The sequence below is a fragment of the Neovison vison genome, chromosome 7, assembly GCF_020171115.1.
Source record: "Neovison vison isolate M4711 chromosome 7, ASM_NN_V1, whole genome shotgun sequence".
NCBI classification, from domain to species: Eukaryota; Metazoa; Chordata; class Mammalia; order Carnivora; family Mustelidae; genus Neogale; species Neogale vison.
In genome coordinates this window covers 110,413,435-110,439,093 of record NC_058097.1, presented here as the reverse complement: position 1 = coordinate 110,439,093, position 25,659 = coordinate 110,413,435, and the positions used below count along the sequence as shown (strand labels likewise).

Genomic DNA, 25,659 nt, shown 5'->3' with positions numbered 1-25,659 from the left:
CAAATTCACAGCAGGGCTCCAGGCGGCATCTGCCTGAGCCCTGGCTCCCACCTGGCGCCTCCCTGGGAACACGGCTACCACCGGGAAGGAGTCTGATGGCAGCCCTGGATCCTGGACCGTCTGAAGGGAACAAAGCAGTCTTCTGTGTCCTCCTCCTCTTTTAGAGAGCTGCTGCCCCCTTTTGGGCAAAACGCTCTCCCATTCTCTCAGCCAGAGCCCAGCAGCAAGGGCAGACCGCCAGTGGCCTCAGCCCGCCTTCCCCTGCCCGGCAGCCCCCCTCTGCCACAGAGTTGAGCTAAGGAGGATGGGACAGGGCCGAAGACGCATGCCTCTAGCCACTCAGCCTCTCTGGGACTCATTTTACTGTGCAAGTTAAGAGAGATGGCGGGAGTGCAAGTCTTCCAACCCAAACACCCTGGAGAGCTCTGCCGGGCCTTGGGGGAGCTGTGGAGGCCGCAGGATGAGGGGCTGAGGTTCAGCCTTCAGGATGGGACGGACCTGTCTGGATTCCATTAGTACGCACCCACTCGCTGTGTGACTTGAGGCAAGTCACTCAACCTCCCTGAGGCTCAGTTTCCTCACATATAAAGTGAGGATGATAATCGGACCTACCTCCTAGCTTTGCTAAGGAACTGAGTGAGATGAAACTGTAGACGCGAGCACGGGGCCCAGTGCAAAGAAAGTGCCCGGTGCACGTTTGCCACCAGGAGGCCTACAAGAGTCTCTGCAGACAGTCTCCCAACCCATGCTGAGCAGGAACATTCGGGAGGGCAGCCAGGCCTCTTCTAGCTTCGTGTAGGGCAGGGGACCCTGGACATTTGGCCCATCCCGGGACAGACACAGAGCTGTGTTAACACTGGTGTGACTGCCTGTCTCCAAAGATTCACATAAGGACCTTCTTAGGCCTCATCCTGTCCCACTGCTTAGAAAACTCAAGGAAAAAGCTGACACTCAGCGTGGAGACCAAATCCAGTCATTTCCCAAAGTCTCTTCCTTGTTATGTGATTCTCCTCTGGGGACAGCAGATTAAAAGACCTCCCCAGCTTCTTTTGACTTCCATGGTGCTATCTGTGATCAGCTTCCAGATCTTTTCTCTCTGTTTTTGTTTGTTTGTTTGTTTTTGTTTTTGTTTTACAGCACTCTCCCCCTCCCTGTACCCTAACGACCCCAGCCTCCTGCCCCCTGCGGTGGCGGGCCACTCCCCAGCGCCAGCAGCTTCCTGCCCCTCTGCAGGCCCCATCTGCATGCACACACTTTATTTCACCTGCCGCTTAGGCCCCACAGTGCCTCGCATTCTTTGCTGTCATTTATTTAACTCTGTAATTGTGTTACTTAACTCTGGAAAGCTCTGGGAGGCTACAGATGGAATGAGAAAATGCTACACAGAATAAGGTTGTATTGAGCATTCCTGGAAACCTTCATTCCAAGATAATTGTCTCGGGAGATCCCCGGTATATGGAGGAGGCTTACGGAATTCGAAGCGAGGCCTGCTTAAGGCTGCGAGCATGGGGCCGGCATAACGCGTAAACACCCAGGCAGGAAGGAGCTCCGAGTCCACCAAGCTTGGCTTGGCAGTGAGGGATCATGTGCATTAGGCTCTGGCTGAGGGTGACATGGGACACTGAGCTCGTCGAGCTCTTGTAAGTGCTATGTTCTGGGTTCCCCCCACCTGAGTGTGGGCTCTCGGGGTAGGCAGGGACAATGTGCAGAACTCGGTGCCTCTTCCTCCATCTGCGATGCTCAGTATTCCCTCAGCCCTCTTTTCTGACTCTCCACCCTGACCCAGGCAGTGGGCAAGGTGCTGAGAGACAGGCATGGCCCCTGACGGCCCCTGACAGTCCACTAGGGAGGCAGACCCATCATCAGACCGTTAGAGTAAATGTTTGTAAAATTATGGCTGTAACAGGTTTTATGAAGGGGTCTAGAAGGCACCACGAGAAGGTAGAACAGAGCATTGACAGAGTTTGGGAGGTCCGGGGGGGGGAGTTGGGGGGCAGGAGGGGTTTTCCCAGTATGAGATGCAGTTGCCTGAGCAGGAGTTACCTGTGAGATGGCCTGGGGTGAGCACTCCCAGGGGAAGGGATAGCATGTGCCAAGGCCCTGAGACAGGAGGAAGCTTGGTGCATTCCAGGGGCTGGAAGAAAGCCAGAGTGGCTGGAGGACATAAGGCTGGGGAGCATGCTGTAAGATGAGGCTGGAGAGGCAGGCAGAAGAGGCAACACACTGAAGAGGAATCGGATGGACCCTGAGTATTTTAAGCAGTGGATGGCCTACAAGATAAGATTTGTAACACTAAGGCAGCTAACGCCTACAGCCCTTCCTGTGCGTCAGGTAATGGACTGAGCACCTGCTGCATATTATCTCACTTAGCGCTCACAAGACCTGTATGGGGCAAGCTACTATGATCACCCCATTTTACAGATCAGGAACGTGAGGCTCAGGGAGGTTAAGGAACTTGCCTAAGGTTGCACAGCAAGTAAGTGGCAGAACCAGATTCAAACCGGGGCAGCTGGGCTTCAGAGAGGTGTCCTGAACCCTCAACCAATTCAGTTGGCTCTAGTGAAGAAAAAAGATTCAAGAGAGGCAAGAAAAGACCATCCTCATTTTTCTAAAGAAAAAAAAAATTAACTTTCACACCATGACAACCATACCTGTCCTCCCTGTTAGCCCACTATCCACAATCCTGTGAACTCCGGTGACTTTAGCCTCACTTCCCAGCATCCCCTGGGGCCCCGAGCAGCTGACTCCAAACACACCTTGCACGTCCTGACAGCAGTGGCTCCAACGACCTGTGTCCTCCACCTCGAATGTCCAGCCCACAACCACTGGGGCTTCAAGGTCCATTCACAGTTTACTTGCTCTGCAAAAACGTCTGTCACCTCCCCAGGAGTAAGCCGTTCCTCTGCTCCATCAGCAAAGGCGATAACACACTGCTTGTACCACTGAGGGGCGTATGCCATGCATTGCCCTGGATCAGAGGAGGGGGCCCAGGGCTCCTCCTCCAACTCTGTACTTACTAGCTGGCTGTCTGCTCTGCACTCACCTTCTCTGTGCCTCACTTTCTTCTTCTATAAAGGGGGCAGGACAACAGTTCCCACCTTCACAGAGTCTCTATGGGAATCGAATGAGCATGCCATCTCAAGCCAGGCCTGGCACAGAATAACTCTCCGTAAATGTTAGCCCCTCCTATTATTACCGTTGGTGTGGGCATCTGGGTGCCTGTCTCAGCTTCCGGGACAAGGTCTTTAGAATACTTAACACATGTAGCATTTCATCGTTGCCATTGGCCTTGTTTGACAAGGAAACCGAAGCCCAAAGAGGTTAGTAACCTGCTCAAGTACACAAAGCTAGGACATGGAGAAAGCTGGCTTCAGACCCACATGTATCTCAGGACTGCGTACCCTTTTTTTTTTTTTTTAATAGATTTTATTTATTTGAGAGAGACAGAGAGAGAGAAAGGGAGAACACAAAGGGAGATGGAGAAGCAGGCTCCCCGCTGAGCAGAGAGCCTGATGTGGGGCTCGATCCCAGAACCCTGAGATCATGACCTGAGCCAAAGGCAGATGCCCAACCGACCGAGCCACCCAGTGCCCAGGGCTGTGTACTTTTGATGGTCGCACTGTTCAAGGGGGATTTCCCAAAGCGGGCCCCCAATACGTCCCTAAATGGACAACCAGCACAGCCAACATTGCAGGACACAGGAGGACAGCCCACCGAACGTGGCTTACCCTCGAGGGCCTCCTGGCTGACCACAGAATGAGACTGAAGTCTGACGCAAGCCTGTATGCAGGAGGGATTTTATCAGCAAGTCAGAATGGTAGAATCAGATTCAGGTCATGATCCAGACGTGGTCAGATACAATCCTCCTCTTCCAGGCTAAAGAAGACTCAATGCCCCACATCCCTAGCAGCAGGCTCCTTTTCCCCCCCACGCCCTCCCAGGCCTATGCCCTGGAGGCCCAGGCAGGAGAGGAACCGGCCTGTGCTCTCATGCTCCCCCGGGGAAGGCACAGGAAGGGTGAGGACAGGCCCACCCTGGGCCCAGTGAGAAGAGGCGGGACTGGCTGCGTGAAGCTCCTTCCAGAATCTCACTGGCCCCCAGTCCTTTCCTGCTGCGCAGTGAGCAGATTAACATCTGCAGCTCAGCCCATTTCAAATTAGATTATCTGCTTACTTCCTGTCTTTGGATCGATTCACCTGCTGGGTGCCTTTCTCCCTCCCCACTCCTCCCCCGCCTAGCGAGAGGCCCAGGGAACCCGCCATGACTCACGAGGTCACCAGGCAGAGCGGCAGCAGGATCTGAAGGAGACGGGGGAGCTCACGCCCACTCCTGGCTCGAGCTTCTGCGAAAAGTCATCATTTAGGCCTTCCTAATAACAAGCCTGAGAAGTGCGCACATCTGCTCGCCAGTGGTGGGAGGCAGGCTGACTTTCCACCCCTCCCGCTGCACACGGGGTCAAGGATAAACTCGCTCTTGGGGCTCACCGGGCACCTGCAAAACAGTGTCCTCATCTGCTGGGGACACCAGATGCCAGCCCTACCTCTCCTCCCTTCCCAGGATTTGGAAACACGGATGAGCAGAGGAGAGCAGGCAGCTCGTCACCTGTTATACACGTGCATGCATTCACACACACACACATGCACACACACACCCCAACCCAGCCAGCACCCAGGCCCCAAAGAAGACCTGCTCCCTGTTCAGAGGGAGGCTCCCATCACAGCTTTCACAAACCAACCTAAGGCCACATTTGTGGGATTTCTCTGTGCTCGCTGGGTGGAGTCCCTCCTCCGTAATGCTCGGGGAGCAGAGGTCCCAGGCACATTAGCGTTCCTGGGGAAGTGGCATGTCATCTATGGGCCCAAGTGCTCCCCAGTGCTATTTCTCCAAGGGGAAGTCTGTTCTCAGGGCTGGATGAATTTCTTTAGAGTTAAATTAAAATCCCCATGAAATATTTAGTTGGTTCGGCTCAGGGCTGCATTACTGGCCTATGTGGGCAGATTTCAGAATTTGGCAGAGTCAGAAGGGGATGGCCATTTGTCCACAGGTGAGGTGGTGTGGTGCGGGGCTCCAAGCAGATGCCGTTCACCTTTGACCTCTTGTCCCAGGCTCCCATTCATGGGCTGTGGACCCTCCTGTCCTTCGGCGTCACAGAGAGATGTTTAAATCGCAGCCCCCTGCCATCCACTGGCTGAGCCAAATTACCTCAAGTCTGGGCTTCAGTCTCCTGCTCTCTCAAATGGGCAAAATCACTTATGGTTGCCGGAAAGATGAGAGGTAACAACCTATGTAAATGGAGCTCGGGTGTGGTCCTGCCTCTCACTGTCCCCTCTTCTGACTGTAGCCGGAGGAGGCTTTGGAGAAACTAACGGAGATTCCTCTGTTCTATCCTATACTGACTTCTTCATCGCTTTTGTGCCTGGGGACCCTTCTCGCACTCTGCTGAGGTCTCTTAACCCCTACTTTAGAAACATTTACAGATGTTTATTCCATTCGCTGTATTGCCTAACTGTAGGGCGCAGAAAGACAGTTGTCAAAATATTTTTCCATTTTTGCGCTACCGGGGCACAGAAGAGCCAGAGGTCGGTCTAAGAGCAACATTACAGTGACACCAGCAATGACAATGGCGCAGGTGTGGTTAAAATACCACGACCGTTTGTTGCCCACAGCTGTCATTGAAGGAAATAACATATTTGAGCTTAAGTTTAGAAAAAAAGAGGTGTCCATTTGTCCCTTGCAAGTTTATGGACCGTGTTAATGCTATTCTCAGGCCCTCGGGTGTGCAAGGACCCCAGGAGAGGAACCTGCACACACTTCTCAGCAGATAGGACAGGCTGACCCCAGAGCAACACAGGGATAAGGCGCTGGCCCCCCGCACAGCCGAAACTCTATGTGTAACATCTGACTCTCCCTGAAACTTAACGATGAATAGCCTACTGGGGACCAGAAGCCTTATGGATAACGAATAGTCGATTAACACCTATTTTGTATGTTGTATGGTATGCTCTGCGGTATTCTTACAATAAAGTCAGCTAGGGAAAAGAAAGTGTTATTTATTAAGAAAATCAAAAGGATAAGAAACAAAACAGAGGAGCACCGAGGAAAGGAGGGAGAAATTTAAAAAGATGGAATCAGAGAGGGAGACTCTTTATCATAGGGGACAAACAGAGGGTTGCTGGGGGGGCTGGGGTAACTGGGTGATGGACAGCGGGGGGACACGTGATATAATGAGCACTGAGCATTATATGCAACTGATGAGTCACTGAATTCTACCTCTGAAACTAATAATACACTGTCAATTAATTGGTTTTAAATAAGATAATTTTAAAAAATCATAAGGAAGAGAAAATACATTGTTCTGCATTCTAATGCTGTACTGTATTTACAGAGAAACATCGATGTATGAGCAGACCCACGCAGTGCGAACCCATGTCGTTAAAGGGCCAAGTGTCATTCTTGACCCCAGCCCACCTGTGCCCTGATGCCCACTCGCCACCCGTGGGCCATGCTGGCCTTCATCCTGCTCCTCTGACCTCCCAAGTTCATCTGCATCTTCACATCTCCTCCTTCCTCCGGCTGTGGTATTCTGCCTTGGCCTTGGCTGTGGCTAGGCTGGCTTTGTCCCACTGCTCAGATCTCAGAGCGGCCTTCCCCGTGTACCCATCTAAAGGAGCCCCTCCCTGACACTCTCTGTCTTATTATCCTGTGTTATCTTCACAGCAAAAATGATGATGCAAAATTGTCCTCTTTGTTTATTCATTTAGCTGTTTATTGTCTAGAATGCAATCTCCAGGAGGCAGAAGCCTGTACTTCCTTGTATGTGCATGTACCCCCAGAGACTTGAACAGGGCCTGGAATCTGGTGGGTTCCCCATAAACATCTGATGCACGAATAGGGGAATCAAAGAAAGTAGGAGCTCTGTTCGCGTTACTCTCTTACCTTGACTCTGCGCTGGGGGAGCAATTTTGTAGTCGTGTTTTGACTAAAAGAACACACTCCAGGGCCGACCTTGCCACTCACCAGCCACTTATCTTGGGCAAGTTACTTAATCTCTCTGTATCTCAGTTTCCTCATCTGGAGAATGGGGACAGGAATCCTACATATTGCATACATGCTTTCCAAAGATCAAATGAATTACTGTGTGAAAGCCCTTAGAACAATGCCCAGAACAGGAGATGCTACAGAGGCATAAGCTCTTTTATTTGTGGGCTCCACATTAAAGGATCAACTTCAATTCTACTAAGAAATACTGTTTCAAAAACATCGGCATAGGTTGTGAGAAAATGCAAAGAAATCCTACAATTGGAAAAACCAACGTGCGTTATGTTCATGACACAGTGTTTGTGTGGCTGGGATGGGACAAAGAAGGAACAGCAGCGACAGCTGGGTCCAAGCAGGTTACACCTGTGCCCTGAAGCCCTGAGATGCCCGAGCTCGGCTCGCTCACTCCACGTCACCACATCGTCATCCTCACCATCACACGCGACGTTCTGAAGACACGCCAGCAATCACGTGTCAAATAAAGAAAATAGAATCCTATTGAAATGTGTAAGATGACACACTCATTGCTAATACAAACACCCCTATTTCCCCCAGAATCGAGAAATCCCTCCAGATAGTGAAGTCACCAGCAGGACAGGCATTGAGAGGCATGGAATGGCCACTGGTAAGTCTGCACCCTCTGGCCCGTCACCCACTCTGGCACAGGGTGAGTGTTGGGGCACAGTGCGGGGCCCCACCACAGAGCACGACTCACTGACCCACATGGGGATCAGTCCTGCAGCCCTGACTTCATAAGCAGAAGGCTTGCACTGACCACACCGGCTCAGCATCTATCCAGGGCCTCAAGGTTCCAAGTCGACACTGCGGGAGCGGGTCACATAGGCTCAGGCAAACGGCTTCCGAGGAATCTGACCATACCACTAGCCCACGGGGCCACCTTGCTTTCGTTTCCTTTCCCACCTGTCAGCCTTGTAATGAAACCCAGTGTCATTCAACCACCCCGTTAATAGGACGGTTTTTGTGGGATTAAATCAATGACCATCCGTTGTGGGAAGCACGGCTGAACTTCCAGAGGCTTCCCCGCTGTTCCTCTCTGTTCCGCGCCAACAACTCCCCTCCACGTCTCTGCCCACGACTCACGATCCTGCTGGACAAGGAGGGAGGTCCCAGCCCTGCCTCACGCTAGCCCCCGAGCTACTCTACGGCACGAGGAAGGGAGCAATGATCCGACCAATCAGACCCAGAACGCGGGAAGCCCCCAGCCTTTCTCTCATCTCTTATCAGTACACGCACAAGTCAAAACCCTTGCAAAGGGCAGAAGGGCATTTTCTCAGGGATTCCTGTAGGTTTTTGAAGAGGCGAGTGAGAGAAGTCACATGAACCTCTGGCCACCCTTCTTGGGTGACGAAGCGTATTTGATCCACTTCTGAGAGATGTCCCACTGTGTCCCACGTGGCTTGTGTGCCCACCTATAATCATACCTCCAAGGGGCTTTGCACAGACTGCTTTCGGCCCCACAACACCTGCCAGGTCAGCAGTAGCCAGTTTAGAGACAGGGGAATGAAGCTCAGCAGAGTCAGGAGGTGTTAAATCAGAGATAGGGGAGGCGGGTGGGGGGTGGGGTCACTGGGTGACGGGCATCAAGGAGGGCACGTGATGCGATGAGCACTCGGTATTACATGCAAATGATAAATGATTGAAGACTACAGCTGAAACTAACGAGGTACTCTGTTGGCCAAATCAGTTTAAATAAAAAATTAAAAAGAAAAAAATCAGGGATAATGGCTAACTTTGGGCAGGAAGGGGGCTGTAGAGAGAAGAAGAGGCATGTTGGTAGGGCAGGGACGAGGGTCCTTCTGCGTCCTACTAATGGTGTTATTTCTTGACCTGGAGAGTGATCACACGGGTACCTTCCCTTTGAGATAATTCATCAAGCTGACACTTAAAGATCTCTGTACTTTTCTATATATCTATTTATATCTAAAATTTTTTTAAAAGTTCAGTGGTTTGCCCAAGCAGAAGAAAGAATGGCTACCTTCAAGTCTGACACGGAGCCTCGTGATGACTCTTTGGGAAAGAAAGGCCCAGAAAACACGCGGTGTGGGGGTTGCTACCATAGTCACAATAACTGTGCCTCAGGCTGGGGATTTCACACACCCCAAGAAAGGTCAGTTTAGGCACAGCATGTCTACTGCGCATCTCCGTGTAAACATCTGGGTGACTTCTAATTCAAGAAGGGCAGAAAGGAACAGCTGCATGTTTTAATTAGATTTGTATTTGCATCTGGATGCAGGAAAGTCTAGATCCCTCGTCTGGTCCAAACAGCTGAACAGACTACAAAACTACAAAACTTCTGGAGGGACCAACTCTTTGCTGAACACCAGGCCACACCCCCAGGTAGCCGGTCCTCCCTGCTGGGATCTGCCATCACCCTCCAGGCCTGGGCATCCCCCACTCGAAGTGGGTCTTGAAACCCTGTCCGAGGGCCCTGGGTGTAAGTCTGCTCCTTGATAGCTGTGTGACCTCAGGCAACCCACTTAGCCTCTCTGAACTTGTTTGCTCGTTTCATAGGGTTGTGAGGATTAAATGAGCTAAGGTGCGGGGCCTGATGCAGTCAATGTTCAGTGCTCAGTAAGTGCTCACTGCCATTGTTATGCTGTGGCTGATTCTAGAGTCCAGCCTCCGTCCTCTGCCTAGTCCCTTTGAAGCCCCCAGGACGTGGCCTCTGCTGTGGGCTGCACCATCCTGCCCGGTGGGGGTTTCCAGAAGGCTGAACCTTTCGACCTGATTTGCTGCAACTGACTCATCTTCACTTTTGGCCAGGATGACACCAACGGACACACTGGCAATACCTCCTGACTCCATCTCCTCTCTTTAGGTCTCCTGCCCGCGCCCCGCTTTTCACCACTCCCCGGCTGGGGCAAGGACCCTGGCCCGCCATTCCACCACCCTCCATGTCATGGCAGTCTGCTCCGGGTGTCTCCTGAATTGGGAGAAGGGATCCATTTGGCAAGAGTCGATGGTGTCTATCTGAGCAGTCCAAGTTTACTGACTGGGCCACATGCGGCCGGTTAAAAAAAAAAAAAAAAAGTAGGCCTTTGTTTTGCTGCCTAGATTGCAAATGTAAAGACGCTGGAGCAGGAGTTTGTCGCCAAGCAGGGGAGGGAGCCCATTGAGGGCTGCAGAAGATGAGAAATAATTCCTCAGGTTCTGGAAAGGTCTGGAGCAGCCCAGGGCTCGCGGCAGCTTCCATTGCTGCCAACACTGCCATTGGCACGAACCACACCGGCCTGGTTCTCACGCTGACAAATGGTGGGATGTCAGTGGCTCCTGACGAGCTCGAGGATGGCATGAAAAATAGTCTGCGAATAAGCCCCACAAAGCCTATCATGATGCTGGCCAGGAAGCATGAGATGGGGAGGCCAAGCCACGGCAGCGAGCAAGTTGAACGCCGCAAGACCTTCTGGAGCAAATTCATTTCTGTGAGTGAGGGATGGCCAGAGGACAGAGGGAGCTGTCACACTGGGAGTCTTTGAAGCAGGCCTATCTATTCAGAGGAAGATGAGAGCTGAGCAGGGCCTGCCTGCTGGGGCAGGGCGGGGAGCCCCGGCAGCGGGATCTGATGACTGAGGTCCCGCTAGGGAAGCAAAGCCTGGCGTGTGCTCAGGGCAGCTCTGTGCAGTAATTAAAAGAACATGCTGTGGACCCATCTGAGCTCGGAGCCCGATTCTGCCACTCTGCAGCCACGTGACCTTGGACATGTTTAGCCTGTTTGCTGGTCAACACAATGGGGGGTGATGAGACTTTACCTAGTCAAGTTCTTTAAGGAATCAATGAGATAATATTTGGAAAGCAATTATTAGCACTGTCTCTGGTACATAGCAAGGGCTCACCCAACAGGGCTGGGATTATCTTTAGAGCACTTTCCAGCCAAGGGACAGGCAGAAGGTCAGCAGAGGGAGGCATGAGGGCTGGAGCACAGCACATGAGTCTCAGGTGAGGGGCACTCAGAAGGCCACAGGCAGGTGATCCTCGAGCCTGCTCCGTGATGTTCAGGCCTCTGTCACCCCTCAATACACAGACTCAGGGAACAAAGCCAGCAAGTACAATGGGGACAAGGTTTATGACAAAGGCAGTTAGAAGATAAATGTGTGTGGTGGTGGGGGGTTGCTGAGCAAACAGCCAGTTAGGCCAACTGGAGCTGGACAGGTGGACAATGGTAGAGCTGTGACTCGGGGAACAGATCAGGAGACCCTGGGTCCATTTTTAGAGTCAGATAACTAACCCTGGACATTCCCACCTCATGGGGTGAAGACAGAGGAGTGGGGTCGCTGAAGCTCTTCTTTCTCAAGATAATATGGGCGTGCCAAGGGGGGTGGGGTTGGGCGTGGAGGAGGAGGAGGCAGGGATTTATGGGAAGCCTATGCAGGCCTATGCGACTGCTTGTGAAATGGCAGCCCCAGAGAAGGCATCAACTCCAACAGCCCAACCTACTGAACGCAGCAGTAAACCTAGGCCACTGGTGTGCTTTCCCTAGTACCAGTACAAGGGGTTGTCTGAAGATCTATAGCTAGTTCTTGGCATTGGGCTGCTCTGTCTAGGCTCTAACTTCTTTGGGGTCAGAGGTTGTAATGGTTTGTTCTTTGCCTTTATAGCATCCCATTCATCTGTCTATCTGTTTGTCTATCCATCCATCAACCTATCCATCCAACCATCTGTCCGCCTACCCATCTATTCATCCGTCTGTCCATCCATCCATCCATCCATCCTGTAATTATTGAGTACTACTGTACTCTGGGTCCTATGTTACCATTATGCAGATGAGTAAGACAGATGTAATTCCTGATCTCTGAGAACTTACATTCTAGTGAAGGGAGACACACTAGAATCAAATATTCCCATAATAAGCAAGACGACTGTAGATGATGATGATTTCATGGAAGATAATGCAACAAAGTAGAGTGTGACTAAGAGAAAGGATGGAGGTCCCTTAGGGTGGCAGGAAAGAATGCTTCTCAGAGGAGGTGACACCTGGCTTAGCCATAGATAATGAAAGGGAAAGAGCCTATTGGAGACTTGGGGAAGACAGTTTTCCAATAGAATAAAGAGCAAATGGGGTACCTGGAAGGCTCAGTTGGTTAAGTGTCAGCCTTCGACTCAGGTCATGATCTCCAGGTCCTGGGATCACCCCGCATCAGGCTTCCTGCTCGGTGGGGAATCTGCTTCTTTCTCTCTCTCCCCCTCTGCCCTTCCCCACTGCTCACACTCTCTCTCCCTCTCTCAAATAAATATATATATTAAAAAAAAAAAAGAAGAATGAAGAGCAAACGTATGGGCCGTGTGCCAGAATGAAGCATGTTGTGTCCAAGGGACCAAGACAATGTCAGTAGGGGTGCAGCACAGAGAGTGAGAACCAAGTGACGGGGGGAGAGTCAGAGCCCTGTAGGCTCTGGATCAGTCCTTCAGACCCCAGCGGTATTAGTGAAACTGTGGCAGATGCAAGGCAGAGCATAAGGGAAATGGATATGCTCATTTAACAGGGGAGCAAATGGTGGCCCAGGAAGATTCAGCCACTAATTTAAGGTTCAGGGAAAAGATTCTTGGGCTTGACTTTCATCTCAAGCCCAAGAGGACATGTGGACTTACCAGTCCCTCATCACCTAAAAGAGGTGCCTCCTTCCCCAAGAGATGGCCCAGAGACCCCTCCCTCTGGAGGGAATTTCTCCTCCTTGTGCCCCTCTTCCCCACAAAGGCAAGAAAAGAGGGGGTTCAGAATAACAAAGCCGGCCACCACCATTGCATAGAACCTCTGGAAGGCTGCGGGACCTCCCCACTATAGGAGCAGGACTGGGCCGGGGCTGCTTTCTCTGTGTTGATCTGGTAATTTCATACAATGACCGGGCATGGTGTAGCCAAAGGACACAACCCAGGCCATTCCAGGATAGGGAAGAACCCAGCCCAGGCTGTGTGTACCTCCAGGAGCAGGTGGACATGCCTGCGTGCGTGTGTATGTTGGAGGGACGGGGATGGATGGTGGGGAGGCTGAGGACCTGAGCTGTGAGCCCAGAGAGGAAGCACAAGCACAGCCTCCTGTGCTTGCAGAGATGGGTAACAGATGCCAGCGACAGGAGAGAGAGGGCTCACGCTCCCTGAGTGACCACATGCCAGGCACACTGCCGAGACTGTAGGTCACGGATTCATACTCTGATTGAGAGGTGGCTGCTAGCATTTCCATTTTGAGGATGAAGACACAGGGGTCAGGAACGTTGGGGGACTTGCCCTCATGGCTCCCATCTGGCAGAGCAGGGATCTACACGAGGGCCCGAGGGGCAGGAAAGGGGTGCGAGGACAGGGATGAGCAGTCAGTCCTTCCATTTCTCTACCGCGTGTATCCCAGTGACTCCCAAAGGCAGAGCAGGCCCAGCTCTGCCCTCCCGCTGGCCTTTCCCCATGACCTCTGGTCTTTCTCACCCTCAGACTCATGTCATGTACATCTCTGCCACCTAAAGCTATTCTTTTTCCTTGTACTATTTCTCAGTTCATGCCTTTACCAGCCACCTGTCATCCAAATCAGAGAGCGGGAGTCAGCCTGGAGTCTGCCGTCGCCCTCCCTTCCCTGCTCTCTCCCCGTTGGATAACCAAGGCCCATCCATTTCACTTCCGCAAAGCCTGCTTCATCCATTACCGCGACTCGACTCTCCGTGCTGCTACCATTATTCACGTCTTCATTTGAATTATTCAGTAGTCTCTACACTGGTCTTGTGGCTTCCAGGGCCTCCCCATGCCATCCGTCTACTGAGCTGCATGGGCACTGATGGTTCTCAAAGTGGAGAGGCACGGGCACCAGCGGTTCCCAAATTGGAGATGCGTGGGCACCAGCCAGGGCTTTCAAACTTGAACGCGCATCACAATCGCCTGAAAAGCCCGTTCAGGGACAAACTGCTAGGCCCCATGCCAGAGTATCTGATTCAGTAGGTCTGGATGGGACCCCTGAACTTGGATTTCAGGCAAGTCCTGGGTGATGCTGCTGCTGCTGGCTCAAGGACCACAGTTTGAGAACCAGGGTTCTAGAACCTATTTCTACACCAAGGATCCAATCATGCCACTCTTCTGCTTACAGACGCCAGTGGCTCCCAACTGTCTTTAAAACATAGTCCCAACTCCTCACGGTCATTCTCATTACCTGGCCTAGATGCACCTTTCCGGCATCACCAGCATCAAGCTACTGACCTCCCGTCAGCCTGGGAAGAGAGTACAGTGCACGACTCGTGTTCCTTAAAGCTGTCAACCATTTCAGATGCCGCGTCTGCCCACACAGTTCCCTGCCTGTGACTCTTTCCCCCTGGTGCTTGTCAAATTCCTATTTGTCCATCAAGGTCCAACTTGACTGTACCTCTCTTTCAGGCATCTCAGTGAGTTAGAATGACTATGGACTTTGATGTCAGACAGCCGTGACTTTGAAATCAAGATCAATCCCTTGTTAGCTGTGTGACCTTGAATTAGCCTCTCCACTAAGCTGGGGCCAACCCCAGCATCTTCATTATAAAATATAAATAATAATAGTTGTCCTTCCAGATTGTTGTTGGAGAGGAACTGATATATGACAAATGCCTGGCAAGGGGCAGAGTCAGTAAACGACAGCTATTATTATCATTAGCTCTGCTCCAAAGTTCTGCCTGGCTTCCTGGGGACCAACTCTTTCCCTTTTCCTCTGTGTTCCCACAAAGTTTTGTATGATTCTATTTTGCATATATCACACGTATGGCCGCATGATTTTCACAAACCCAGTCCCATTCCCAGTGTGGTTGGGACCATGCTATGACATATAAAAGCTCACCCTCCCAGTAGATTTAGTGGGCATCTGGTTTGGCCAACAAAAGGCTTTTTTGAAGAGGATCTACAGGTAGTTACAGGCTCAGATCACAGTACATGCTTGGCAAGCAGCGTGAGAGCTATGTTTCAACCCCCCTTCACTCCTTGTATAATATACAACCTGTGCAACTGTATTTGGAGGTTCCATGTATACAGCATGTGAGTTCACTGGAAGTAAAGACTGTGCCTTACCAACCTGAAGCTACAACTGATGCTGAATCAGTGCATCCAGGGGCAGATAATATTGGCTGAGGATGGGAATATCTCAGTAGGACGAGTAGGGTCCTGGCCTCAGGCTCAGGGATAAGCTTCTTACTCCTGGGAAAAAGGGAGCCCAAGGACCGGGGTTAGCTATATGAGAGACTCGAGCTTGAAGAATAATCAGGAACTGAATTATTAGAATTGGGTGGTGAACAAGAATGTGCTTTGGGGACTGAAAGAGAGGTTAAGTGCCTGATACTGAACTGGAGTTCTTGAAAGCTCTCTTAGAGCCCAGAGCCTGAATGAGCCTGCAGATAACATCTCAGCTCTGCCGTGTGGGTGGGCAGTTAGGACCAGAGGACCCTCAGAAGATAATAAGATACCCTCTTCTATAGCTTCCTTCCCCACCCCTGCCCCAAATCAATTCCCTACTGCCTGTCTCTTCTGTGAAACAGCAAGCCAATCTCTTGGAAGGCTTTTAGAGATGCCTTAATTAATACATTTCCATTTCTTTTGCGGACCCCTCATTCCCCTTAACAGCTGGACTCCGTGGGGACGGCGGAAATAATTCCCAAGAAGTGAGCCTTCTGACAATTTCCCGGGCTGCTTCTAGAAGCCCATGGGGTTTGGAGGAGTTCCCAGTCTGAAGCAGCTGACATGGCTGTGAACACGGTTGAACTCCACCCTCCCCCTGCCCCCGGACATACCCACATCCACTCCTGTTGTGCAAGAGAACGACCACATGGATGGAAGGACAGGGAGGCAGAGCCCTGAGGTCTTTTCCTGAATCTGGGCTGACCTTCTCTGCCCCTCACACTTTTGAAGACTGCTTTAGGGGACAGAAGGCTTTAAGCTGTTCACCTTCGCAGTGGTGTACAATGTCATTACTTGGTCCTGCCTGGCTCGGGGCTCCCCTAGCCACAGACTCACATCTCTTGTGGCCACAATGGAGCAAGCATTTCTTCAATGTGCCCTTGCTCCCCCTACTTCTACATCACCACGACGGTAACCTTCCAAAGACGGAACCAAATCTGGTCTGCCCTTTGGTCCCAGGCTCTAGCACTGTGACCTACACAGTGCTACACAGCTGATTCAGACTATTTGATTGATAGCCTGGTTTTCTAAGCCTTGGCTTGATAGCTGGATTGCCACCAAGAGACAGCATCAAAGGACGAGGGGTGATCTCGCTAAGTTTATGCACGGAATACTTAGTGCACGGCGCCTTGTTCTGTAGGATTCAAAGCAACTGTTTAGTAATGCTTTGCTGTGTTCCAGGCACCGGGTTGGGTGCATAACGAGGTCTAGATGAGTAAGATGCCGTGCTTGCCCTCAAGGAGCTGCCAGTCTTCCTTCCACTAAGAATCCATCCCAACACCCTCCTTCAGAAGTAATTTTTGCCTCCAATGTTGCTATTCAAGTATGATGTACTTCGTATATCTAATTTAGGACTTATCCCATACCATCTGTGTTAAAATAATTTCTGTTTCTCTGCCGGCCCTTCTAGCAGGCAGAAGAGCCTAAAGGGAGAGCCCCTAAAGGGAAGCTCCTAAAGGGAAGGGACCTGGTTTTAAAATCTAGCACTCCCAGGTGTTGGCTTCTCTGAGGCTGTGTGTTCTTAGTCTGTAAAAAGGAAGCAGTTACAATAACACCCACCTCCAGGAGAAGGGGGTTGAGGATATAAGTGTCAGCCAGATGTCCCCCTCCAGCCGGCCACTCAGAGCCATCTCCCTTACTGCCATTTTCCTGGAGCAAGTCTATTCCCTCCTCCCCATTATTCCAGCAAGCAGACACAGAGGACAGGAAAACTCGGCCAAAGTCACTCCCTGCATCTCGCGGGCCCCTTGCAGGGCAGCGAGAGGAGCTTCTGTGTCGTGCCTGGTCCTTGATACTCCTACGGTCTTTCACTCCTGGAGACTCGGCTTTGAACTAAGCCGAGATGTCACCAAGTGTCTGGAGCAGAGGAGACACACACGGCCAAGGGGAGCAAGAAGAAGGAGGACATCTGAAGGCCTTGGCAGAACCATCTGCTGAACCTGGGGGCTCACCCTACCTTGGCCTGTGGCTCTGCAGGCCCCGTCTTGTTGGGTGCAGGCAGGGCGCTCCTGAATGGGGAGAGGGAAGCAGTCACGGAGATAGACAGGAGAGCCCTGCTGCACTGGTGGCCGCCGACACAGTCGTCTCTGAAGGAGGGGAGTGTGGCTGTAGTCTCAAGACCACTTTATCAGCTTTTTATCAGGTAGGTAAAAGGAGGTGCGTGAAGGAAAAGCAGCTTTGAGAATTGGAAATGAGACAGAGTAGTGTAAAGGCAGGCACTGCTGAGAGGGAGGGCGGGGGCGGCTGTGGCCCAACATGCGGTCCAGAGCTCTGGCCCTTTTCTTCTCAAGGACAATGGTATGTGAATAATGAGCCAGGCGAGATGGATTTCCTCCCTTCCCAAGCCTCTGGGAGTCGTAAGCCAGCATGGCGACAAGACATGCCTCCCTCAAGATGCTCTTCCAGAAAGGACCTTTCCCAGAGTCAAACAGTCATCGTCTTCCCCTGAGAGGCAGTACCCAAACCTGCACTTAAAGGCCTTCAGGAAGGGAAGCCCAAGCCCCTCAGCAGGTCCTAGAATCAAATGCTGAAGTCCCTACGTGTCACCATCTTTTCCTGGTCATTGCCCCCACCATGGCTTGACAGCTTTGACTCGATGGCCATCTGTCCACCTGGATCATGGGACAGATGCCTAATGAGTATGCCCACATCTGTTCTTCCCATGTCCCCTCCATTCCCCTCTCTGCTGCCACAGGAACCTTCAGGAGCCAAAGCCAATTAAGGCACTCCCATCTTCGAACAAAACAGACCACCGTGTTCTTCAACAGCTCCCTGTAAGTCTTCTGGACCCAGCTTAAATATCCAAACACATAAATCTGATCACAACAGGCCCTGCCTATAACCCTACTCTCCTCTGCTCCTTCCCATGTCTGACTGCAGCAACACAGAACCGCCCACACTGGTCGGTCTGTATCTCGGCCTTGGCTGCACCAAGGATAGTCTTTTCTACCAAGATGATCCTTCTCCATCCTTACTACGTCCTTTCCTTGGTGAGCCCTTCCCCGCTCACATGTGCCCATACTTCTACCAGACCTGCCCCTGTCACTCACTACCTGCCTGACCTTAAATAGGTTCCTTGTCAGCTTTGTGACTCAGTCTCCTCACATGCAACATTTGTTGTGAGGACTAAAGGAGTTAATACAGTCAAGCGTTTCAAGTGCTTAGAAGAGTGCTGGGTGCTGGGCTCATAGGAAACAATAAATGTCAGCCATTATCATCATCATCATCGTCATCATCATTATTATTACCATCACTATTAATATATCGCCCTCAACCATAATTCTTGCTTCACCTGTCTGCCTCTAAAGTGATGCTGGAATCCTTACTGGCAGCTGTTCTCATCCAAATAGTGCTTGTTAGAGAGTGAACTTTGATGAATGAATCAATCAATCAATCTATCAATGAGTCAGTGAATGATCACTGGATCCCATCTCTTCCTGATTTGAGGAAATTCAGAAACCAGGCCTTCCTGGAGAAGGTAGAGTAAAATTCTCCCTGAGCTTGGCTGCTGCATGGGGGGAAGAGTTGAACACAGAGTTTTAGCCCCTTGGATTGGCATCTTTCTTTCTTTTTTTTCTTTTAATTTTTTTAAAGATTTTATTTATTTGACAGAGAGAGATCACAAGTAGGCAGAGAGGCAGGCAGAGAGAGAGGAAGAAGCAGGCTCCCTGCGGAGCAGAGAGCCCGATGCAGGGCTCAATCCCGAGACCCTGGGATCATGACCTGAACTGAAGGCAGAGGCTTTAACCCACTGAGCCACCCAGGCACCCTGGCATCTTTCTTTTTAAAGAACAGAATTCTATGACCTATTTGCAGTTAAAATATTCTCCGGCTTCATGGTGAAAAGCAATCCCAGGGGACTTGCTGTGGTATTTTTTAGCTCTGCAAAATATCTCTGGACAGCCTTCCCCCATTGGTCAAGGCCACTCACGGCCCACCCCACCAGGTCTCTGGCAAACTTGCTCCCCAATCCTTTCTCAAAGGGACCCAATAGAGGAAATGGAACGAGGAATTTCAGCTTCATTTACACTTAATTCATCAAAATGTCATTGGTAAGAGCAATTTGATGTCAAAGGCTTATGAGCCTTGATTCTAAGCCTTCCAAAGCCCTTTTCTCTTTGAACCTAATATGCCATTCTGCCAACATGGTGTTGAATGCCAACAGGGTGGATGATTCTGCACTTCGAAGCTAGAGGGGGACTCTTTGTCTTCCTGAATGTGCTTTCGAGCTGGGTCCTATGGATGTGAAATGCAGTCCCTCCCCATCAGGATACCAGTGCTCCAGGCTTCACCAACAAGGATGCCTCACGCACGTGGAGTGAGACAGGAAGGGGTCATGGAGGTCCTCTGCCCGGATCTTTAACCTTCCAGATGGAGTGCAATCCCTTCATGGGCCAGCGCCAGATGTGGGTCCCAAGTCCCAGGCACCCTCCAAAACCTCCGGCTAGAAGGACATTTCCGAAGTGAATGCCAGTTGTGGCTTCACGAGGCTGCCTTTTCCGGGGGGCTGCCAGCGTGGACTACTAGGACTCAAAGCCTAAGCCTGATCCTGCCCCGCCACTCCCCGGCTGTGGGACACTGGGAGAATCATTTTGTCCTCCTAAGCCTCAGGTTGCTTCTCTGTAAAACAGGGATAGGAGTACCTACTTGATAGCGCCGTGGTGACAAGTGAAGCATGAGTGCTTGTGCAAGGGGTTTCGGACCTGAGATCACAGCACAAAGGGAAAGCAATACTGAGTCAGCACCCTGGACAGAGACACCCCGGCCATGCTATTTGCTGCCCTGGGAAGACTCGAGTGTCGGGTGAGAACTCCAGAACCCCACCCCATGTTCTGTCCCAGGCTTTGTGCTCAGTTCCGAACTCTGAGCAGCCCTTCCCATAGTGGGTTCACTTGAAGCAACAGCCCAGCCTCCGCTCCATGGCTCCCTCTAGCTACAACCCCTCATCCTGCTTTCCCACAAAAGCTAAGGCTTCTTTAAAGACCATGCCATCAGCCTTGACCATGGCCATCAGATCTCAGTCCAGCTCTGCACGGAGACTGCTCCAGCCAGTGACTGCCATCCTGGTAAATCTGAGAAATGCTTTTCGGTACCTCCTTTCAAGGGCTGCAAAACTTCTTTATCCTTTCTCTTTCTGTGGCCTTTAGAAGCCTCTTGGGGGTGTGTTTTTTTTTTTTCCTGGGGCATTCTTCCCCCCTCATGGCGTCAGCAGCCACCTCCTACTCAGGGGGCACTCTAGATGCTACTGTCTCAGCGCGCTGAGCCCACGGTAGCCAGCTCTCTGAGGAGCACCTCTACCTGGACGTCCAAAACGCATTTCAAAGTTCCCAGTTCCAAAGCGAAATTCGTCCTCATTTTTCCTCCCACCCTGATTTTCTCTTGAATTTTCCACCTCAAAGATTAGCAATAGTATCTACCCTGATGTCCAAGTTAGAAATCTGGGAGCCTTCTTACTGTGGCCCTCCTCTTGCATTGTCCACATTCTTTTGGTCCCTGAGTCCTGAAGATTGATCTATTAAGGGGTTTTTCAACAGGTTACAACACAGTACATCCACTATGACCCCATTGCTATTGTTACTTCTGTAAAGTACATATATTTGTTAAGAAATCAGAAGGGATGATAAACTAAAATGGTAACCAGGGGTACTACTGGATGCTGGAACAATAAGTAATATTTTGTTTTTTAAAAAACATATATTTTTTAAAAGATTATATTCTTCTGTATAGAAGAAAAACTGTTACCTTTCAGATAGCCTTTGGATGCGTACCTTCTTTGAACGCCCAAGCTACTTTTGGTTCTCACCACCTCTTGCAACAGTAAAGCCTTCTCCATGGCTTCCTTGCTACGGTGTCCCCCCCACCCCCATCAGCTGTCCCTGCTCCCCATCGCAGGAGGACACGTGGGCCCTTCATCAATGACCACTGTCTGCTTCCTCACCTCATTTCCCACCACGATCCGTTTGGATATTCTAACCTAAGATGGAAACTATCCATGCACCTTCGGCCCAGGATCTCGTGCTCCCTCCTCCCGGCATGCTCTTCTCTCTCCATGGCCCTCCATGTCTGGTCAACCTCTCTTCATCCTTAGAGATACTGGTCCAGTGTCACCTCCTCCAAGTGTCTCTCCCAGACGTCACCAGCGGAGTTAGGAGCCCGTTCTCCAGCCCTCTCCCTATGTGCCCTGCTCTTCCCCATCACTGTCTTTCTCATCGTGCTTTCAGCCAACTGTCCCCACCAAAGAGTGCCCTGGGGCCTGTCTTATTCATCTTTGTATCTGAATGCCGCGAACAATTTCAAAGAAAACTCTAAATAAGTTTATTGGAGTGCTACAGGAGGACCCCTGAGACAGTTCCTGGGGCACCTCCCACTTCACACTATTCGAGTCCATCCCCTCCTCTCTACCAAACACACCTCCACCGACACACGCCATCACTGTGGGCAGGCCTGCAGGCTCATTGGAGAAGGCTCTGACTCAGGCAAAATGAATCCAAACCCAACAGCCTCCCTAAAGAGTCACCCTTCTCATCTCCGCTGCTCAAACAGAGCACAGGCATGAGAGGCCATCTACCTGGTCCAGCTGATGGGAACCCACTTGTCACGGGATCTGTACCAAGAGACAGATTCTGGTGATTTCTAAACAGATGCCGTAAACATGCTCGAACACTCTTCTGCAACTAATACGCCATGTGTCTGGGCCCAAGGGCCTTGGGTCAGCAGGTGACAATGGACATGAACTCAGAGGCTCTAGAACACCCACAGGAGAGGGGCCACACCTCTGCACTGCTCTCCGTCTCACTCACATGTGCGGGAAGCTGCTGTATTCTTCAAACTCTCTAAAGGAAGAGATTTCTTAGCCAGGTTCCACCCCCGTGTGGGGTGTGTGGTCCCCCTTTATGTCCAGCTTTCTTCTCTCCTGCTGCAGTTCTAATTGTCCTCACCTTGCTAGTTTTCCAGGGGAAGCTGGTGGGCAGCCCTGTATACACACACACACACACACACACACACACACACACTCACACACACGCTGGATGCCTTCCCCTCTGCACACTTTCTTCCCCCAAAGCCACAAGTGCCTGTAGGACAAGCCCTGAGCCCTGACATGGAGGCCCTGGCCCAGAACCGCTACACCCCCATGAAGAAATCTCTGACTTACCCCGGTGTGATGCTATAAACAATCGTTTACACCCTGAGCTGTCATCATGACTGGCTTAGTTTCATTTCTCAAATGGGGGAAGGCCATTTCCTTAAGTCAAGAAAGGGGCACTGAGACACCTGGTATGCCTCAATGAGCCTTGTCATAATCACTCCTGAGGGATGCCTGGCTGGCTCAGTCAGTAGAGCAGGGGACTCTTGATCTCGGGGTTCAAGCCCCACGGTGGGCCTAGAACTTACTTTAAAAAAAAAAAAAAAAAAGAGGACTTCTGCTCAGTGTTACCTGTGGCACCAGGCAGGTGGCCTCACAGCAGCTGTGTCCTCACAATCCACAGCACATTCTATCACTTCCTTAGTGGCTGAGGCCCTGCCAGCGTGGCGTTCCACCCTCCCGGCTGGCCCGGCCTACCGTCTGCTCCTCCTGACCCTTCGTGGAGCCCCACCTCACCCCTTCTTCCTGTGCCTCCAGCTTCAAGCCCCGACGCTTCCTGAGGCTGCTGAGAGACAGGAGTATGCGGGGCCTCCTGGGACCCAGGTTGCATAGGCTCATCCGGCCGCAGGCAGGGAGGTGGCGCAGCGGCTTAGGCCCGTCCACCGTGGCTGGCTCTAGGGGTGCTGTCACTGTTGCCTCAGGATCTGACTTCTTTGAAGGTGGCCATGGGGTTCTGGGGCACAACCTGGAAGCATGGGGACTGTGACCCTCTATGGAGTGAACCTCAGCCAAGGAGAATTGAGACTCAGCACATCCGGAAGGAGGTGACCAGGAACGGGAGCTCAGAAGGAGGAGACCGGAAACGGAAGCTTGGGTCCATCTAGCATCAGGATCTGTGTCCTCTGAGACCATGAGCACTGAAGTCAGAGAGACCCGGGCTTCAGTGCTGACTCTGCACTTACTAGCCACGTGATTGTCAACCTCTCCGAGCCTCTGTTTCCTCAACTGTAGAAGGGACAGATTCAGGGGTGGTGAACTTGGAAGTTTCTTCTGGCTGGAATGTTCCAGGCTCTGCTCTTCCAGCCTCTGAAATGTCCCTGTCTGATCACACAGGATGGATCCAGGCTTCAGGACTAACGTAAACCAAGGGGACCATCTTGGCAGGTGTATCAGAACCTGAACCTGGGGAGCGTGGGGTCCCAGCATCACCCACTCCTGCCCAGAACCAACCCCACTGGCATTCAGACAGCCCCTGGGCCTATTCTTCCAAAGGGAAAAGACTTCCCTCCCCAGCCGTCTTGCCTCCCACGACTGGATCCTGCTGCCCTCCGATGCATTCCCATAGCTCCTTCTACTTTGCCTCCTTTGCACTTATGGTTGGAGATTATATAGTAATATTTTTTTGATTTTTAAAAAGATTTTATTTATTTATTTGACAGACAGAGATCACAAGTAGGCAGAGAGGCAGGCAGAGAGAGAGAGAGAGAGAGAGGGAAGCAGGCTCCCCGCTGAGCAGAGAGCCCAATGTGGGGCTCGATCCCAGGACCCCGGGATCACGACCTGAGCAGAAGGCAGAGACTTTAACCCACTGAGCCACCCAGGCACCCCTGGAAATTATATAGTAATATGATCTCTCACCAACATCCATCTCTTACTGGTAAGATTTATGAGGACAGAGTCCATGTTCATTTTGTCCCCCACTGTATCTCCAGCATCCAAATAGCAGAAGGTAACTAATAAGTGGTTATGGAATTAATGATTTTAGGAATTAATTAATTAGTATTACATAGCCAGTGGGGCACCTGGGTGGCTCAGTGGGTTAAGCCTCTCCCTTTAGCTCAGGTCATAATCTCACGGTCCTGGGATCAAGCCCCGCATTGGGCTCTCTGCTCAGCAGGGAGCCTGCATCCCCCCTTCTCTCTGCCTGCCTCTCTGCCTGCTTGTGATCTCTCTGTGTCAAATAAATAAATAAAATATTTTAAAAAATATTACATAGCCAAGTCTTGATGAGACCAAAGCAGCAGTGTTTGGGCTTGAAAGCTGGCCTGGGGGGAATTTTTAGGATCCCTGGTTGATAGCCTAAGTCCTTTGGTATGGAAATGCGTGTCCTTGAGCATCAGACTCCCCTCCTCTCCCTGTCGGCCTGTGTCAACGCTCCTTAGGGTGCTTATAAAGGGACTGGCTGTATACTAACTCTGGCATCCCTGAAGTCACCCTACCAGTCACCAGGCAGCCCAAGGGTGCTGAAAAAAATGGGCTCAAGGTAACCAAGCTGGTTGGGAAAAGGAGGAGGAAAAGGCTCGGCATGTCAGCTCTCTGGGGTTTAACCACTGGGCTGCACGGTGAGATGCAAACCAGAAATCTGTTCCAGGAGGGGCTCTGGGACTGGATGGAGAAGGAGCTCATGCGTCCTTTTGTGCTGAAGCAAGGGCATCACTGGCAGGGTAGGCGCGAATCTCAAAGAGAGAAGACAGCTCTCAGAAGAAATCTTCACCCCCAACCCCTGCCCCTGTGAGATGTTCCCAGGGCTCCTTCTAGGCCTTCTGCAGCCTTCTGTTGATTGATCAGTCCTCTGTGTGCAAATGTCTCCCTGGGAGCAAGGCCTCAATTCAAAATCAGCTCACACTGGAGCGTTCACAGTTCCCTGCACGAGTTTGGCCATGTATCCCGCCGGGTCACGCAAATGCTGTCTATCCTGCCAGGCCACCCTTTCTAAGCACCCCTGCTCCTCTGCTCTTCAATACCTTTCGTGCTCATGTCCAGATAGAACGTATCATGACGCACCGCCAAGGACAGCTTTTTTAACAGCCTAACATTTTTATCCTTGAATACTAGGATGACAAAAATTTCCCACATCCCAAGTGTGGTACACAGGAAAAGTTAAAATCATATTAACTCAAGAGAGCAAGGGCAGGAGGGAAAAAAAGAAGGAAGAAATGAAAAGAAAAAAGTCAGACTGAAGGGAAGGGAGATGTGGAGGGAGGGAGCATCAAAAGGAAGGAGACAGGAAGGGCCTGGACAGAAGGATACCTTTTTCCGTGACATCACAGTCCAGCTGCAGTGGTGGGTGGTGATGGGAAGACCCTGGGTCCTGGTGTTAGACAGATCCAGGTTCAAATCCCAGCCCCGTTTCAAATTAACCTGTGGCTTCCGACAAGCCATTCAAGCCCTCTGAGCTTCAGATGGCTCGTTTGTAAAATGAGGATAACAACTAGCTAAAAGCTATGTTTAAAGAGGATTAGAGATAATGTATGTAAAGCACCTTGCACATTGGCGTTCACAGAGAGGCTGCAGAAGCCCTGCAGGGGCTCCTTCTGCACTTGGAAAGCACAGAGGGGGAGAGGGCTTGGTTCAAGGTCACGCTAGGAACCCAGGTCTGAGCTTTCTGCACAGAATTCCCATCAGCAGGA

At 51.3% G+C, this 25,659-nt stretch overlaps 1 protein-coding gene across 1 annotated transcript in view; it reads right to left on the bottom strand.

The window, feature by feature from the left end:
* GRIK4 (glutamate ionotropic receptor kainate type subunit 4) overlaps positions 1 to 25,659 on the bottom strand; it is a 421,019-nt gene that overhangs the window by 46,851 nt on the left and 348,509 nt on the right. The window lies entirely within an intron of this gene.